The following is a 16,192-nucleotide window of genomic DNA, read 5'->3' on the forward strand; positions in this document are numbered from 1 at the left end:
GCTTAGGTGTGAGTCCCCATTCTTTCACCTCCCAGGGTTAACTGCAATGAACGGGTAGCTGTATGTGCCCCTGACCTTATCCATGCAAACACTAACTGTGAATATTGCTAACACACATGCTCTTAAAACAAGGATGAGCTACTACAATGCACACTGTTTCTCCACTAGCTTTTTCACATTCACCATATTTCGAGATGGTTGGCTATGTCAACACTATCTCAGTCTTTAACAGCTAGCTCCATGGTACTCCCTTATGTCAAAGAATCATAATTTATTCATCTGTTCCTCTAATGGTAGACAATTGGAGTGTCTCCAGTTTTCTGCTATTAAGAACAATAATGCAATGAACATCCTTTTACATAATATTTCTTTGTACCTGTATGAGCAATTTTTTTTTTTTTTTTTTTTTTGGAGACAGAGTCTTGCTCTGTCACCCAGGCTGGAGTGAAGTGGCGTGATCTTGGCTCACTGTAACCTCCACCTCCCAGGTTCAAGCAGTTTTCCTGCCTCAGCCTCCTGAGTAGCTAGGACTACAGGCGCATGCCGCCATGCCCGGCTTTTTTTTTTTTTTTTTTTTTAAATAGAGACGGGGTTTCACCATGTAGCCCAGGCTGGTTTCGAACTCCTAAACTCAGACAATCCGCCCCCCTTGGCCTCCCAAAGTGCTGGGATTACAGGCATGAGCCACTATGCCTGGCCTGTGTGAGCAGTTTTACAACCTATCTTTCTAGAAGTGGAGTCACTATGTCAAAGGGGTCACAGACTTAAAATGTAAATAAAATGTCCAACTTACCATTTTGGTAGACTTTCTGTGTACCAATGTACCAATGTAGTACACTACATTCTCTCCTAGTGAACATCTGGAGATTATTTTCATTTGGTGCCTGCTATAGAAAAGCCTCATGGAGGCCGGGCGCGGTGGCTCTCGCCTGTAATCCCAGCACTTTAGGAGGCAGAGGCGGGTGGATCATGAGGTAAGGAATTCAAGACCATCCTGGCCAACATGGTGAAACCCCGTCTCTACTAAAAACACAAAAAATTAGCCGGGCGTGGTAGCAGGCACCTGTAATCCCAGCTACTCAGGAGGCTGAGACAAGGAGAATCTCTTGATCCTGGGAGGCGGAGTTGCAGTGAGCAGAGACTATGCCACTGCACTCCAGCCTAGGCAACAGAGTGAGACTCTGTCTCAAAAACAAAAACAAAAACAAAACAAAATAAAAAGCCTCATGGAGTCACAACTGGAAAGGGCCTGGGAGATCTTGTGGCCTTGCCTCCAGGGAAGGCTGGGGCCCAGCCCCCAATGCTGTCAGGGCTGCGTGCAGCTCCCTGGGCTGAAGGTTGTGCAGAGCAGTGCTCACAAAGATGCTGCCCATGTCTGAATCCCAGTCTTACCATTTACTGTTGTATGACCTTGAATACTTGCCCGGTCCATGCCTCAGTTTCCTCATCTGCAAGCTGGGGGTAATACTAATACTGGGGTGGCAACTGGAAAGGGGCTAGAGATTTTTCTTGAAGCTACATTTACAAAGTATGTATTTATTTGGGGTGGCTTTCAGGGGATTGATGGAAGACGGGGGGTGGGCACTAAGGACTCCCATCAGGCACCACCAGCGCTGCCAGAGCTAATTTCAAATGAGGACAGCTGGACTTAGTGAGACGTGATGAATGCCCAGCACATGGCACACAGCCTGGCACACTGTCAGTGCTCGATGGTCATGAATGCTTTAGTGCTGACAGGTGCTGGTTGGGATAGGGAGACCAACATTTCAGTCCAGGAGAGGGAGGCCCAAGCAACAAGGAAAGAGGGGACCCAAGAGATGGCCTAGTCCAGCCTGCCACTTATTATTGTAAATAAAGTTTGATTGGAACACAGCTGAGCCCGTTCATTACGTATTGTTTATGGATCCTTGAGCAGAAAGGGAGGCCACGGGGAAAGGAGAGGCTCTGAGGCTGCAAGGAGAGGACGAGGGCCCAGCCAGTCCTGTCTCAATCCAGCCTCTGATGACCCCATCCAGCTATCAGCTACCATGCAGCTACACTTACAGCAAGCAAGACCAGCAGGCCTGCTGGACAGAGCCTAGTTGACGCTCAGAACCAGAGAAACAAGAAAATGGTGCTCAGGCCACTCTGCTCAGTGGGGTGGGGTGGTTTTCTGCAGCAATAGCTGACTGAGACACACCACGCCAGAGCCTTTGCCTTTCTACCCTCCTTTATCCAGTGGTTCAAACTCCTGTGTGCCTATGAGAATCCCCTGAGGAGCCTTTATCAACACCATATCAGAATATCTGGGAAGGGACCGGAGTAGGAATTTATTTTATTTTATTTTATGTTATTTTATAAATAAAAATAAAATTTTATCTGGGCCTGTGTCATCAGGCTGGAGTACATGGCACAATCTCAGCTCACTGCAACCTCCGCCTCCCTGGTTCAAGCCACATGAGTAGCTGGGATTATAGGCCTGTGCCATGACGCCTGGTTAATTTTTGTATATTTAGTAGAGACGGGTTTTGCCACATCGGCCAAGCTGGTCCTAAACTCCTGGCCTCAAGCGATCCACCTGCCTCGGCCTGCTGCAATTACAGGCCTGAGCCACCGCGCACAGCCTCCAGAGTAGGAATTTTTTAAATCTCCCAGGATCTGAGAACCACAGCTCCACCCACTGTTTCCAAAACTTGCCTAGCAGAAATATTTTTAAAAACAGATTCTTGGGCTGGGCACAGTCACTCACACCTGTAATCCCAGCACTTTGGGAGGCTGAGACAGGGTGGTTTTTTTTTTGTTTTTTTTGTTTATTTGTTTTTTTGTTTTGAGAGAGAGTCTCACTCTATCACCCAGGCTGGAGTGCAGTGGCGCCATCTCAGCTTATTGCAACCTCCGCCTCCCAGGTTCAAGCGATTCTCCTGCCTCAGCCTCCTGAGTAGCTGGGATTACAGGCGCACGCCACCACGCCCGGCTGATTTTTGTATTTTTAGTAGAGACGGGGTTTCACCATGTTGGTCAGGCTGGTCTCAGACTCCTGACCTCGTGATAAGGCAGGGGAATATCTTAAGCACAAGAGTTTGAGACCAGCCTGGGCATTTTAGTGAGACCTGGCTCTGCAGAAAAACTGCAGGTGAAGTGGCATGCTTCTGCAGTCCCAGCTACTTGGGAGGCTGAAGTGGTAGGATCACTTGGGCCCAGGAGGTCGAAGCTACGGTGAGCTGAGATTGCACCACTACACTCCTGGGCAACAGAGCAAGACTCTGTCTCATAGATTCGTATACTCCAACAGATAGCCAATTCCATGGGAAGACCTGGAAACCTGTAGCATTCCCCCATTCCCCCAGATGAATCTTATTATCAATGGATTTGACAGTCTTTTCTAGGTTGTCTTTTGGCCAGGAGGCTGGACAATAGAGGACGGTAGTGGCAGCTTGGCTCCCTCCTAGCAGAGTGATCCTACACAAATTACTCCAGATGTCTGATCCTTCATTTCCTCAAGCACATCATGGGGGAAAGAATGCCTAGCTCAGTACCTGGCAGAGAGTCAGCCTTCGCTCATCTCTCCTAATGGAGCTGACAGCTCTTCAAGTCTGCTGACATCTTCTCTTAGTCATCCCTTGAAACAGTTCCTCCTAGTCTCTGCTCCTCGGTCTCCTCCTATGTAAATGGAGATGAGAATTAAGAGGTTGTGAAACTTTAATGAGCGAGCACTTGGAGCAGTATCCAGCCTTTCCTGACACTATGACTCCTACGAGAGGGCCTGGTACACAGTAGGTGCTAAACTAATCCTCCCGGTGCTTGGCTTGGTAAAGATGCCTCCGTCGGTGTGCAGCGTGGGTGCGGGAAGGCGAGCCTGGGAGCCAGGGGCATGCCAAGAGCCAGCCTGAGGTCGTCTCTGGTTTCCCCGCCAGGGCCCTGCAGTCATCAGCCCGGCCCGCCTCGGCGCCAGCACACGAAACCCGAATGCCCCATGCCGGCGCCCCCACCTTCCCGGACCTTACAACCTACTTTGCTCCCGACGGCCCTCGGTCCCGCCCCTGGCTACCATTGGCCCAGGTGTTATTCTGGTAGCAGTAGTGCGTCGCCGCCATTGGCCGACGGGGCTGCCGATCGCGTCGGGGACGCGGCCTCGTCCCTCGTGCCCCGGCACCTCCCAGAGCTCGGCGGGAATGCATGAGGCGCACCGTTCTCATTTGCCGGGGCCACTAGGCACCAAGGGGCTTCGGCGGCTGCGCAGATGAAGCGGGCCGCAGCGGGAGGCGGCGGCCTAAGGCCGAGTCCATCGACCCGCGGCAGCCGGGCGCGGCGGTGCGGGCGGGCGCTGGGCGTCGCGCTTGCTGTGAGACCCTGGCGACGCAGGATCCTCGGCGCGACACGCGCCGGCCGGGAAGGAGGCCAGGCCGGGCCTGCGGCTGCCGCGTTGAGCCATGAGCTCACCAGGAGAGCCCCGCCGGCCCTCCTGTGGCGCTGCAGCAGCCGGGAGGTCCATGTCGGCGGCCAAGGAGAACCCGTGCAGGAAATTCCAGACCACCATCTTCAATAGGAGCGAGTATCAGAACTGCTTCAAGCCCCACTAGTCACATCTGCTCAACGACGAGGACCTGAGGCAGGTGAGCGCCGGGGTTGGCCCAGACACCTCTGTCCCGGGAGCCGCGGGCCGGGGCCACCGCCAAGGACTGCAGGAAAAATAAAAATGGAGCAGGGAATTGCGCGAGTCCTGGGGCATGGGGACGGGGATGGGGACGGGAAGTGCCTTGACAGAGCCCGAACAAAGGGAGAATCCTCAAGTATGCCCAAAAATAACATCCTTTCGTGTTCCTATTGCTCAGTTGTGTGATCACGCTTTTGGGGGGACTCCAAAGTGCCTGGTTTCGCTTAGTAGGAACAAAGCGCTTGGGGATTGCATGCCGCTTGACGGGGCCCCCCTCACAGTCTGGCTTGGGACTGGACTTGGACTTGTCCAGCCAGAGTGGCCCAGGGGTCGGATTGTTGGGAAGGACTGTGGGCTTCCGTCTAGTGGGACGCAGCCTGCCCCGATTCTGAATCATCGTCACTCTCAAGGACTGGAGAGAGGTGAAGGGTGTCCTGGTCTGGCGAGAAGGGTCTTGTTCTTGAACTTAGGCTGGCAGGCCCTAGTTAAGTGGGGAGCTGGGACCAGTTCCCTGGTCACTGGCCGAGGGGTGAGGAGACCTGTGGGTCCTCGGGAAAGTTGGTTTCTGTCTCCCAGCCTTATCTATCTGTCAAACAGGGCTTTGAACTAGTTGGCGGCTCCCAAACGTGCATTAGAGTCATAGCCATTAAACACAGAGTTCTGGGGCCCCCGCCCTGGAGTGATTTGGGAGATGGGGAATTTGTGTTGATGAAAGGCCCCAGGAGGCTTGGTTGCAGTCCCCATGGCCCTTGGGAACCCCTGCAGTGATTGCTCTTTGAACTCCTAGTGTTCCAGGATTCCGAGCCTTGTGTGCATCTCCTTGGGATGTGCCTGGGTACCCTCCCCACAGCCATCATCTCCATCCTCTTCAGAGCTTTCTCTCAGCCTCCTGAATGAAGCCAGGGGAAGTCCCTTCACATTCCAGTCCAGTGTGACCTAGTTGTAGCCACTGCTGTCGCAGAGGAACCCCTTAGACTGAAAACGAGTGAACGGGCCTGGTTGTTTTTAATGCCACTTCAGTGCACCCAGGGTTTGACTAGTTTACGTGGCCGACTGGAGTAGGGTGGTGGGGCATGGGTTATGGCCTGGGGCACCGGGCCTTTCTCTGAGGTCAGGTTTCCAGCTGCCAGGAAAAGATTCTTTTCATCTAAACCCCAAAAGCTTAACCAAACACTCAAGGCTGCAAAGTCATGGATGGTTAAGATACCAAGGGCTTTAGGGACAGTCAGCCTGGGATGACTAGAACTCAGTTACCTCGAAAGGTGTTCTGGAGTATAAAGGAGAACTTGATTCCCTCTTCCCATCTGGATGTTTTTTTCCGCGAAACAGTTTATGTGATGAGGAGGAGTTGGGAGACTTTGCTTCAAGTCTTGGGCTGTCACTTTCACCTGTGTGACCTTGAACAAATCCCTTTATCTCTATATTTTAATTTCCTTATCTGTAGATTGGGAATACCAGTCCCTGGCTTGCGTCCTTCACTGAGCATTTGTGAAAAGCAAGAATGATATTTTATTAAACTGTTTTCTTTTTTTTTTTTTTTTTGAGACGGAGTCTCGCTCTGTCGCCCAGGCTGGAGTGCTGTGGCCGGATCTCAGCTCACTGCAAGCTCCGCCTCCCGGGTTTACGCCATTCTCCTGCCTCAGCCTCCCGAGTAGCTGGGACTACAGGCGACCACCACCTCGCCCGGCTAATTTTTTGTATTTTTTAGTAGAGACGGGGTTTCACCGTGTTAGCCAGGATGGTCTTGATCTCCTGATCTCGTGATCCACCCGTCTCGGCCTCCCAAAGTGCTGGGATTACAGGCCTGAACTGTTTTCTCTTACAATGTAACAAACCAAAAAACCTGCCCACTTTGTTTTACTAAGTTGGCAAGAGTTCTGACAGACGTTTGTAGGTTTCCTCGTTATTCCAAGCAATTGCCAAAATTGGTAACTTTACACCTCATAGGGGCTGCTTGCGGATTCTTAAGCTTAGATAAACTAGGATGGAATCTGCATGTTTGAGTCCAATCTTTAAGATTTTTTTTAATCTGTTGATTATTAATTGGATTCACGGAGGGAAGCAAACTTAAAATACTGTACTCTCACTGTATTCAAAGTTGAATTGTGGGTTTTGAAACAGGCCTGAGACTTTCAGGGCACAACTGGAATGGTAGTTTCTGAAATAATGAAACTACCGTAACTATGGGTTATTTGTGCTGGGAGAGATTAGCCCAGTCTTCTGCCTCCTGGGGTCTTTCAGGAAGAAACTGCACTTGAAAAGAAAGGAGACAGGGCTGTTGCCAACAGCTATCTCTGTTGCTCTCTGCATCCTGCTCTCCCCCAGCCTCTCACTCTCATCCTTATGGCTCCGTTAGAAAACCTCAAGCAATCTGTTCCCATCAGTCTCCACTAAGCCCCTGCTTCCTGCTGCCCCTCTCAGCTTTGAGCTTATTTTAGACCGTCAAAGCTGGAAGATACATCAGCCCCTATTGAGGCCACCCGCTCTTTAAGAGGCGAGGATACTGGGTCCAGGGAGGTGGTGAGCGACTTTGGCCGGCTTTTGCTCTTGAGATGTCATCTTCCAGGAGTAGACATTTCTCTGAGCCTTCTGGTTTGAGCTTTATTTTCTCCGCTGTGGGTTTTGTTTGTTTGTTTATTCCCTAAAGAGGCACAGAAACCTCTTGCAGGGACAGTATTATGGCGTGGAAGCGCCGTAGCTCTTGTGTGTGGCCGTGTGCTCCTATCTGAGTGCCAGCTTTGTCCATGCCTCTTGTCCTTGGTGGCATAGTGCACACAGTGGCACAACTGGAGACTTGGACTCAAGAGAAAGGAGAAGTACAAGTTGGATTCAGCCATGTGGGGGTGGGGGAGGCCCTGGCTTGTGTCTACTTGCTCCTCAGAGTGCTGATCGTCCCTCACTGCTGGGTGCTGACCAGCGTTGCCCTGGTGACCTGGGAGCTCCAGGTGTGGGATGCAGAGAGGGGCATCCTGGCTCACCCAGGTGTTGGCTGGGAGGGCCTTCCTGCAGCACTCAGAGCTGTTAGGGAGAAGTTACCTTTTCAGCTGGTTGGAGGTGACTAATAAGTATACCCATAGACTTATTCAGGTGTTTATTTATTTAGTCATTGGAGCCCAACTTTGTACTGGGTGCTTCATTAGATGAGGCAGGATTCTTGTCCCCAGCGAGGAGATGTGGTGTTGTGAGAGAGAAGGAATACATTTGGCCTTGGGGCTGGTTAGTGTTCTTGAAGGAGGTGTGGGATTTTGAGGGGAATGTGTATGGGACAGTGAGTCTCCTTATTCCATGAAGTAGAAGATGTTTGTGTATGGGAGGTGAGGGGGGCGTGGGACCATCCAGGCCTTCTGGATGGCAGGACGTGATGGGGTGAGAAGGGTGAGACCCACCTGTCTGCATCGACTGTTTGAGGCCTGCCCTCTTCAGTGCCGAATTGCACAACATGTCTGACTACCTTTCTCCCCACCCACTGCGGTCTAAGGGCAGGTGAGTCCAAGGGGACAGGAAACCTGGGTTAACCACTGTTAGAGATCCTGTCACCAACTGTTCCCTCCTTCTCTTGGAGCCACAGACAGGCCACATGGAGTGAGAGCCAAGCATGTTGTGTGGGCTGGTTGTGATAGGGAGGCTGTGTCCAGAGACCTGTGCACGTCTGGGAAGCGTCACTGTTGGCAGCTTGACAACACCGGGTAGAGCAGGCTGAGATGTTTCTCCCTCCCTTGTCCCTGGCCGCCCTCTTGGCCAGAGTTGAGACAGTTGGGTTTTTCCTGACATGCATCCCAGATCTTTCCAGGGAGGGTTGTGAGGGGAAGGGACAGAAGAACCCCTGAGAGTGGGGATGTGCATGGCCTCCAGGGAAGCAGCTGGAGAGGCCAGCAGAGCATACGCGGTGCAGCTCCGGGCCATGGCAGGCGGGCGTCACTGGAGGAGGCCCGTGGCCATCCACCATAGACCCCTGAGGACTGACTGCAGAGGCCACGGTGGCTGAGTTTTGTTTTTCCTTTTTCGTTAAACTTTTTATGTTGAGATAATTGTGTTTCCTCTGTAGCTGTAAGGAATAACAGAGATCCCATGTACTCCTTTGCCCAGGTCCTTTGATGGTGAAATCCTGCAACATTGTGGTACGGCACCACATCTGGGATAAGATACTGGCTACAATGCAGAAAGTACCCAGTGTCTCCATCACCTCCTCCCTCCCACATCACCCCATCCCCAGCCACTCAGGAATCCTTCTCCATTTCCATAAATCTGACATTTGAAGAATGTTATGTGAAGAGAATCCTATAACCTGGAACCTTTGAGATTGGCTCTTTTCACCCAGAATTCTCTGATGATTCATCCAGGTTGTTGCTTGGATCAGCAGTTTGCTCCTTTTTATTGCTGACTCTCATTCCATGACAAGAGGGGACACCTAGGTTATTTCCAGTTTTGGGCTGTTATGAACAAAGCTGCTGTCACCATTCACGTGTAGTTTGTGTGTGAGTGTATGTTTTCATTCTCTGGAGTAAATATCCAGGAGGGCAGTTCCTAGGTTGTATGGTAGTTGCACGTTTAGTTTTTTAAAAACTGCCGAACTGATTCACACCAGCAGTGTATGAGTGATAGATATACTTACTTTGTGACCTTGCCAGCATTTGGTGTTGTCACCATTTGTTTTTTTAACCATTCCGATAGGAGTATAGTAACATCTTGTGCAGTTTTAATTTGCATTTCCCCTATCGCTCATGGTGTTGAACACCTTTTCATACTATTTATCTGCTGTGGAAAGTCTTCTCATGTCTTTTGCTCATATTCTAATTAGACTGTTTAGTGTTTTTCCTATTGAGTTTTAAGGGTCTTTATATAGTGTAGATACTAGTATATAGTCTAGATACTAGTCCTTTGTCAGATACGTCGTTTGCAAAATACATTATCCTTCTTTGTGGCTTATCTTTTCATCTTCCTTAGCAGGACTTCGTGCAGAGCAAAAGTTTTTAATTTTAATGAAGTCCAATTTATCAATTTAAGTTTGTTCCATTTTCTGTTATTTTTTGTCTAACATTACTTTTTGTATCAGCTTGAGGCGTTTTTGGTTTTAGTTTTTTGCCTATGGACGAGGGTCACTCTAGCACCATTTGTTGAAAGGCCGTCTTTCCTACATTGAATTCCTTGTTCACCTTTGTCAAAATTGGGCATATTTGTGTTGGTTTATTGCTAGCTCCTGTTCCATTGATCCATGTGTCTGACTTTCCACTAATACCACAGAGTCTTCATTACTGTGGATGTGTAATATGTCTTGTAATTGGGTAAATGGATTATACCTTTTTTTTTTATTTAAAAATATCCTAGTTCATTTGCCTTTCCATGTAAATTTTAGAATAATCTTGTCCATGTCTACAAACAATCTTGCTGGGATTTTGATAGGATTGTGTTAAATTGATTATCAATTGGGTGAGAATTGACATCTTAGAATCTTCCAGTTCGTGAATATATTATGTCTCTTCATTTATTTAGATCTTCTTTAATTTCTCTTATCAGTGTTGTGTAGTGTTCAGCAGTTCCTGTACGTGTTGTGTTGTATATATACCTAAATTTTTATTTTTTTTTTAAGATGAAGTCTCCCTCTGTTGCCCAGGCTAGAGTACAATGGCACGATCACAGATCACTGCAACCTCTGACTCCCAAGTTCAAGTGATTCTCCTGCCTCAGCCTCCCGAGTAGCTGGGATTACAGGCGTGCACCACCACGCCCGGCTAACTTTTGTATTTTTAGTAGAGATGGGGTTTCATCATGTTGGCCAGGCTGGTCTTGAACTCTTGACCTCCGATGATCCGCCCACATGGGCCTCCCAAAGTGCTGGGATTACGGACATGAGCCACTGTGCCCAGCCTTCTTTTTTCTTTTTCTTTTTCTTTTATTATTATTATACTTTAAGTTCTGAGATACATGTGCAGAATGCACAGGTTTGTTACATAGGTATGCATGTGCCATGGTGGTTTCCTGCAACTGTCAACCTGTCACCCATATTAGGATGTTAGTATTTCCTTTTTTTTTTAAGCAATTGTAAGTGGTATTGTATTTTAATTTCAGTGTCCACCTGTCCATTGCTAGCATATAGAGATACAGTTGATTTTTGTATGCTGATCTTGTATCCTGTGACTTTGTTGAACTCACTAGTTCTAGGAGTTTTTTTATAGATTCTGGGATTTTCTACACAGACAACTATGTCATCTGTAAAGATTTTATTTCTTCCATGTTGATCTGTATGCCTTTTATTTCCTTTTCCTGCCTTATTGCACTGGCTAGAAATTCCCGCACTATGTTGAATAAGAATTCTGAGATGAGCATCATTGCCTAGTTCCTGATCTTAGAGGGAAAGCAATCAGCCTTTCCCCATTATGTATGAGGCTAGCTGGAGGTTTTTTTTTTAGAGACACTCTTAGGAAGTTGAGGAAGTTCCCCTGTATTCCTACTTTTCTGAGAGACTTTTAAAATAATTATGAATGGATGTTGGGTTTTGTCAGATGCTTTTTCTCCATCAATTTCTGCATCAATGTGGCTTTTCTTCTGTAGAGTATTAATTTGGTGGATTACATTGGTTGATTTTTTAATATTAAACCAGCATCCCTGGAATAAACCCTCTTGGTCATTGTGTATAATTCTATAAATATATTGCTGAATTCTATTTGCTAATATTTTGTTGATTTTTGCTTGTATAGCAGTCCCCTTTTATCTGCAGGAGATGGATTCCAACACCCCAGTGGATTCCTCAAACCACGGATAGTACTGAACCTGATTGCTCTCAGTAGGAACACATTTCTGATTGGAAACAACCTAGGAACCCCCTGGTATCAAACCCAATATACTTTTTCCATCTTTTTTTGTGTTTGTTTGATGCAGGATCTTGCTCTGTTGCCCAGGCTGGAGTGTAGTGGTGCAAGCATACCTCACTGCAGTCTTGAATTCCTGGGCTCAAGTGATCTTCCTGCCTCAGCCTCCCAAGTAGCTGGGCCTATGCCAGCACTTGCCACCACACCTAGCTTAATATATTTATTTATTTTTTTTTGGTAGAAACAGGGTCTTGCTGTAATGCCCAGGCTGGTCTCAAACTCCTGGCTTCAAGACCTCCTCCTGCTTCAGTCTCCCAAAGTGCTGGGATTACAGGTGTGAACCACCACACCCAGCCATAAATACTTTATATATATATATTTGGAGTCTCTGTCATCCAGGCTGGAGTGCAGTGGTGCGATCTTGGCTTATTGCAACCTCCGCCTTCTGGGTTCAAGCAATCCTCCTGCCTCAGCCTCCCAAGTAGCTGGAATTACAAGCACCCACCACCGTGCCTGGCTAATTTTTTGTATTTTTCTTAGAGGTGGGGTTTCACCTTGTTGACTAGGCTGGTCTCGAACTCCTGACCTCAGACGATCCATCCGCCCCAGCCTCCCAAAGTGCTGGGATTACAGGCGTAAGCCACCATGCCCAGCCAACTGTTTATATCTTAAGTAGGCACTTTGTCATGGACTATGGCTGTAACATTTGTAGTTAGAGGTGTAACAGCAAAACTAGCATGAATTTCTTTTTCCTTCTTCACAATTTCACAGATAGATTTTTTTCTTACTGTAAATCTTAGCAAGCTTAGCATATGATTTTTTTTTTCTTAAATTGAAAGCTTTTACCCTTTCACTTAAAGGCAGCACTTTATGGCTTCTCTTTGGCATATCCAAATTGCTGTCATCACTACTTGTATTAGTCCATTTTCACACTGCGGATAAAGACATACCCGAGACTGGGAAATTTACCAAAGAAAGAGGTTTATTGGACTTAGAGTTTCACGTGACTGGGGAGATCTCACAATCATGGTGGAAGGCAAGAAGGAGCAAGTCACATCTTACATGGGTAGCAGCTGGCAAAGAGATTGTACAGGGAAACTCCCATTTTGAAAACCATCAGATCTTGTGAGACTCATTCACTGTCACAAGAACAGTGCTGAAAAGATGCACCCCCATACTTCAATCATCTCCCACCAGGTTCCTCCCACGACATGTGGGAATTGTGGGAGTTACAATTCAAGATGAGATTTGGTTGGGGACACAGCCAAACCATATCACTACTGTTGTGCTTTGGGGCCATTATTAAGTAAAACAAGTGTTATATGAACACAAGTACTGCAGTACCACCACAGTCGATCTGATAACTGACGGCTACTAAGTGACTAAGGGGCAGGTGGAGTATACAGCATGAATGCACTGGACAAAGGGGAGGATCTGCCTCCCACCAGGGATGGAGCAGGATGATGCAAGATTTCATCACACTACTCAGAAAGGCATGCAATTTAAAGCTTGTGAATTATTTCAGGAATTTTCCATTTAATATTTTGAGGCTGTGGCTGACTGTGAGTAACAAACCCAGGAAAGTAAAACCGCAGAACCATGGATGGGAGAGAGGGTGAACTACTATATATTCGTGAGGGATGTTAGTCCATAGTTTCTTTTTTCCCTTTTAACAAATTTTTGGGTTTTGTATATAGTTTGTCTGGTTTTGGTATCAGGGTAATACTAGCTTCATAAAATGAATTGGAAAGTGTTTCTTCTGTTTTCTTGAAAAGATTATATGGAATTAGCGTTAGTTCTTTAAACACTTGGTAGAAATCTTAAGTAAAACCGTCTGGGCTTGGAGACTTTTTTGTGTGTGTTATAACATTACATATTCAGTTTCCTTAATATTTATAGTATCATTTTAATTATCTGTGTTTTTCAGTGAAATTGGTCCATTTTCTGTATGTTGTCAAATTAATATTTGTAGAATTGTATTAGTATTCTTCATTATCCTTTTGATGTCTGCAAAATCTGTAATGATATCCCTGTTTTACTTCTGTTATTAATTTGTGCTATTATGTTTTTTTTTTTCTTTGTTAGTCTTGTCAGAAGTTTGTCAATTTTATCAATTTGTTCCAAGAACCAGCTCATTGATTTGGTTTCGGTTTCATTGATTTCTACTTTTATCTTTATTATTTCCTTCTTTTTCTTGCTTTTGGTATATTTTGTACTTCTTTTTCTAGGTTCTAGAGGTAGAAACATAGATTATTGATTTGAGACCTTTCCTCTTTTCTAATGTGAGCGTTTTAGTTACATTTAGTTCCCTCCTAGGACTGCTTTAGTTTGGTTATTGAGAGGTGTTGAAGTCTCCAACAATATTTGTGGATTTATTTATTTTTCCTTTCAGTTCTATTAGTTTTAGCTTCACATTATTTTGCAGCTCTGATGTTTAAAGGTGCATGAACATTTAGGCTCACTATGTCTCAGTGAATTGACCCTTTTATCATTATGTAATATTCCTCTCAGTCTCTGGTCATTTTCTTTATGCTGAAATATACTTTATATGATAATATAACTACTCTGTTCGCTGTAGATTAATGTTTGCAGGATGTATGATTTTTATTTTTTTATTTTCAACCTGCCTGTAATCATTATATTTGCAGTGAATTTTTTTCTAGACACTATATAGTTGAATCATTTAAAAAAGTCTGCTCTGTCAATGTATCTTTTAATTGGTGTATTTAGATCATTACATTTAATATATTTACTGATATGTTAGGGAATAATAGTTTTTTGTTTTCTGTTTGTGTCTCTGGTTATTACTTCTGTTTTCTTTTTCCTGTTTCCTTTGGGTTATTTGGACGTTTTCTTTAGAATTATATTTCGATTTATATATAGTTTTTTTTTTTAAAGAATATGTCTTTAAATTTTTTTTAGTGGTTATAACCAGCTGATGTTGCTGGTTCTAGAGCCCTTTGACTGAGAAAGCAGGTAGCTCACCTGCCCGGCAGCCTGGGTCCCCAGGAATTATTAGGTCGGGCCGAGGACACTGAAACATTTGTCCACCCTGAGAAGACTCTGAGCACCTGTGGCTGAGGCCAAAGGACCACGGGGCTAAGGATGGGGAGAGCCCAGCTCTAGTGGATACGCATACCTTGGCAAGCTTCTCACTACAGCCCACTGTTCATGGAGGAGCTGGGCCCTGCAGATCGACCAGAAACCCGACGATATGCCACCTTCTGCCCCTACGTCCTGGGCATTGGCGCTGTCTCCCTTGGCAAACACAGAACACTGTTCCATCTCAGAGATTGCTGAACCAGAGAAACAGATGCATTTATGGTGCTGTAAATACTATAGTATATGTGTTGCCAATTATTGTAAAGTCATAAATATTTATAATTCTGATTCTGATTTGATAGGCACTTGAGGTAGCTGTGGGTGGAGGATATGCTTACTGTCTGAGGAGACTCACAACCATTTCTCAGGTTTCCCTTCCAGAGTGTATGCCCTTCCCAGTGGGACAGTGGGGGTGCCAAGGAGAAAAACGGCCAGTTAGAAAAAATCCCAAGACTAGTCTACGCAGAATCTCTCACCTGCAGACAGGGCATTAATAGCCCAGTGGTGGGTGAGTGGCAGAAGCCAGGACTGGACTTAGACTTTTGCCTCACAAAGCTGTAAGGACTCTGGAGCTCCTGCCCCTGCCTCACACAGCCTCGCCAGGAGTCTGCTGAGCACCTTTGAAACAAGCGCAGGGAAAAGATGAAGGTCTGCGAGGCCACTGAGCTCACAATATTCATCTACACTGGTCACCTTTGTGTTAAGAGAGTGTGTGTATCTGTATGACTCAATACATGTGTCTGTGTGCATAGATATATCTGCGCATGCCTGTCTGTATGTGCACATTACATCTTTATGCTCATCTATGTCAGTTCTATGGCTGCGTACCTGTGTGGATATGTGCACACTGGACTGTGGGTCTCTATGTGAGGATGTAACATTTGCATACATGTGAGGATGCATATCTATGTGTAAATGCTCTCATGTTTTGCATGTTTAGTGTGTGTGTATCTGGGCACACATGAGTGCATGTGTAGAAATATGTGTCTGTGTGTACGCTTGCTCTCCATGCATCTGTGTTTTTATATGTGTAACTGAGCATATTTCTACATGTAGGGATGACTGCATGTTCATCTTAGAGGATCTACATGAATCTGTCCTTTTTGTGAGATTTCTCTTCCCATTCATCTTAAATCTCTCTCACCAGCTAAATGTTTGTTCCCCATCTCTGTGCCGCCTCTATTCATTCTCTCCCCAAACGAGCTTCTAAACACCAGCCTCCCTCTGCCATCAGATCAGCTGCCTTCGCTGCCCAGTTCTCTTCTCGCCCCGTACTTGCTTTCTTCCTCTACCTTTCTACCTCAAGCTTCCTCTGCCTGCTTTTGTCACAGTCTCATTGCTTGCTGACTTGGAGGCTAGGGCTGGTCTGCACTTAGCCTCTCCCTTCCTAATTTCTAGCCCTAGTGAGCAGCCCTGTCTTAGCTCTGGCTGACCTCCACAGTGAATCATCGTGTTCCTGCCACCTTCTTGACCCCTATGCTCAGCCTGGAATTGTTGTAGGAGATAGCAAGGGCATTCAGAAGAGTCAGTTGGTTACCAGTGCCTTGGTGTTTACTCTTTTATGTCTTAGTTCCTGAGTCCGGGGTAGGGTTTGATAGGGAAGAGGTAGTGTAGCTAGAATGCGAACTAAGAACTTCTCCATCTGCTTTAC

At 46.5% G+C, this 16,192-nt stretch overlaps 1 protein-coding gene across 1 annotated transcript in view; it reads left to right on the plus strand.

The window, feature by feature from the left end:
- The first annotated feature begins 4,384 nt into the window (after positions 1 to 4,384).
- Positions 4,385 to 16,192, plus strand: part of LOC105473499 (zinc finger protein 624) — a 201,003-nt gene continuing 189,195 nt past the window's right edge. Inside the window, exon 1 of the mRNA XM_071082386.1 lies at positions 4,385 to 4,592. The gene's annotated coding sequence lies outside the window, so the exon portion shown is untranslated. The remainder of the gene's footprint in view (positions 4,593 to 16,192) is intronic.

This window comes from Macaca nemestrina, chromosome 17, assembly GCF_043159975.1.
Source record: "Macaca nemestrina isolate mMacNem1 chromosome 17, mMacNem.hap1, whole genome shotgun sequence".
Classification (NCBI taxonomy): domain Eukaryota; kingdom Metazoa; phylum Chordata; class Mammalia; order Primates; family Cercopithecidae; genus Macaca; species Macaca nemestrina.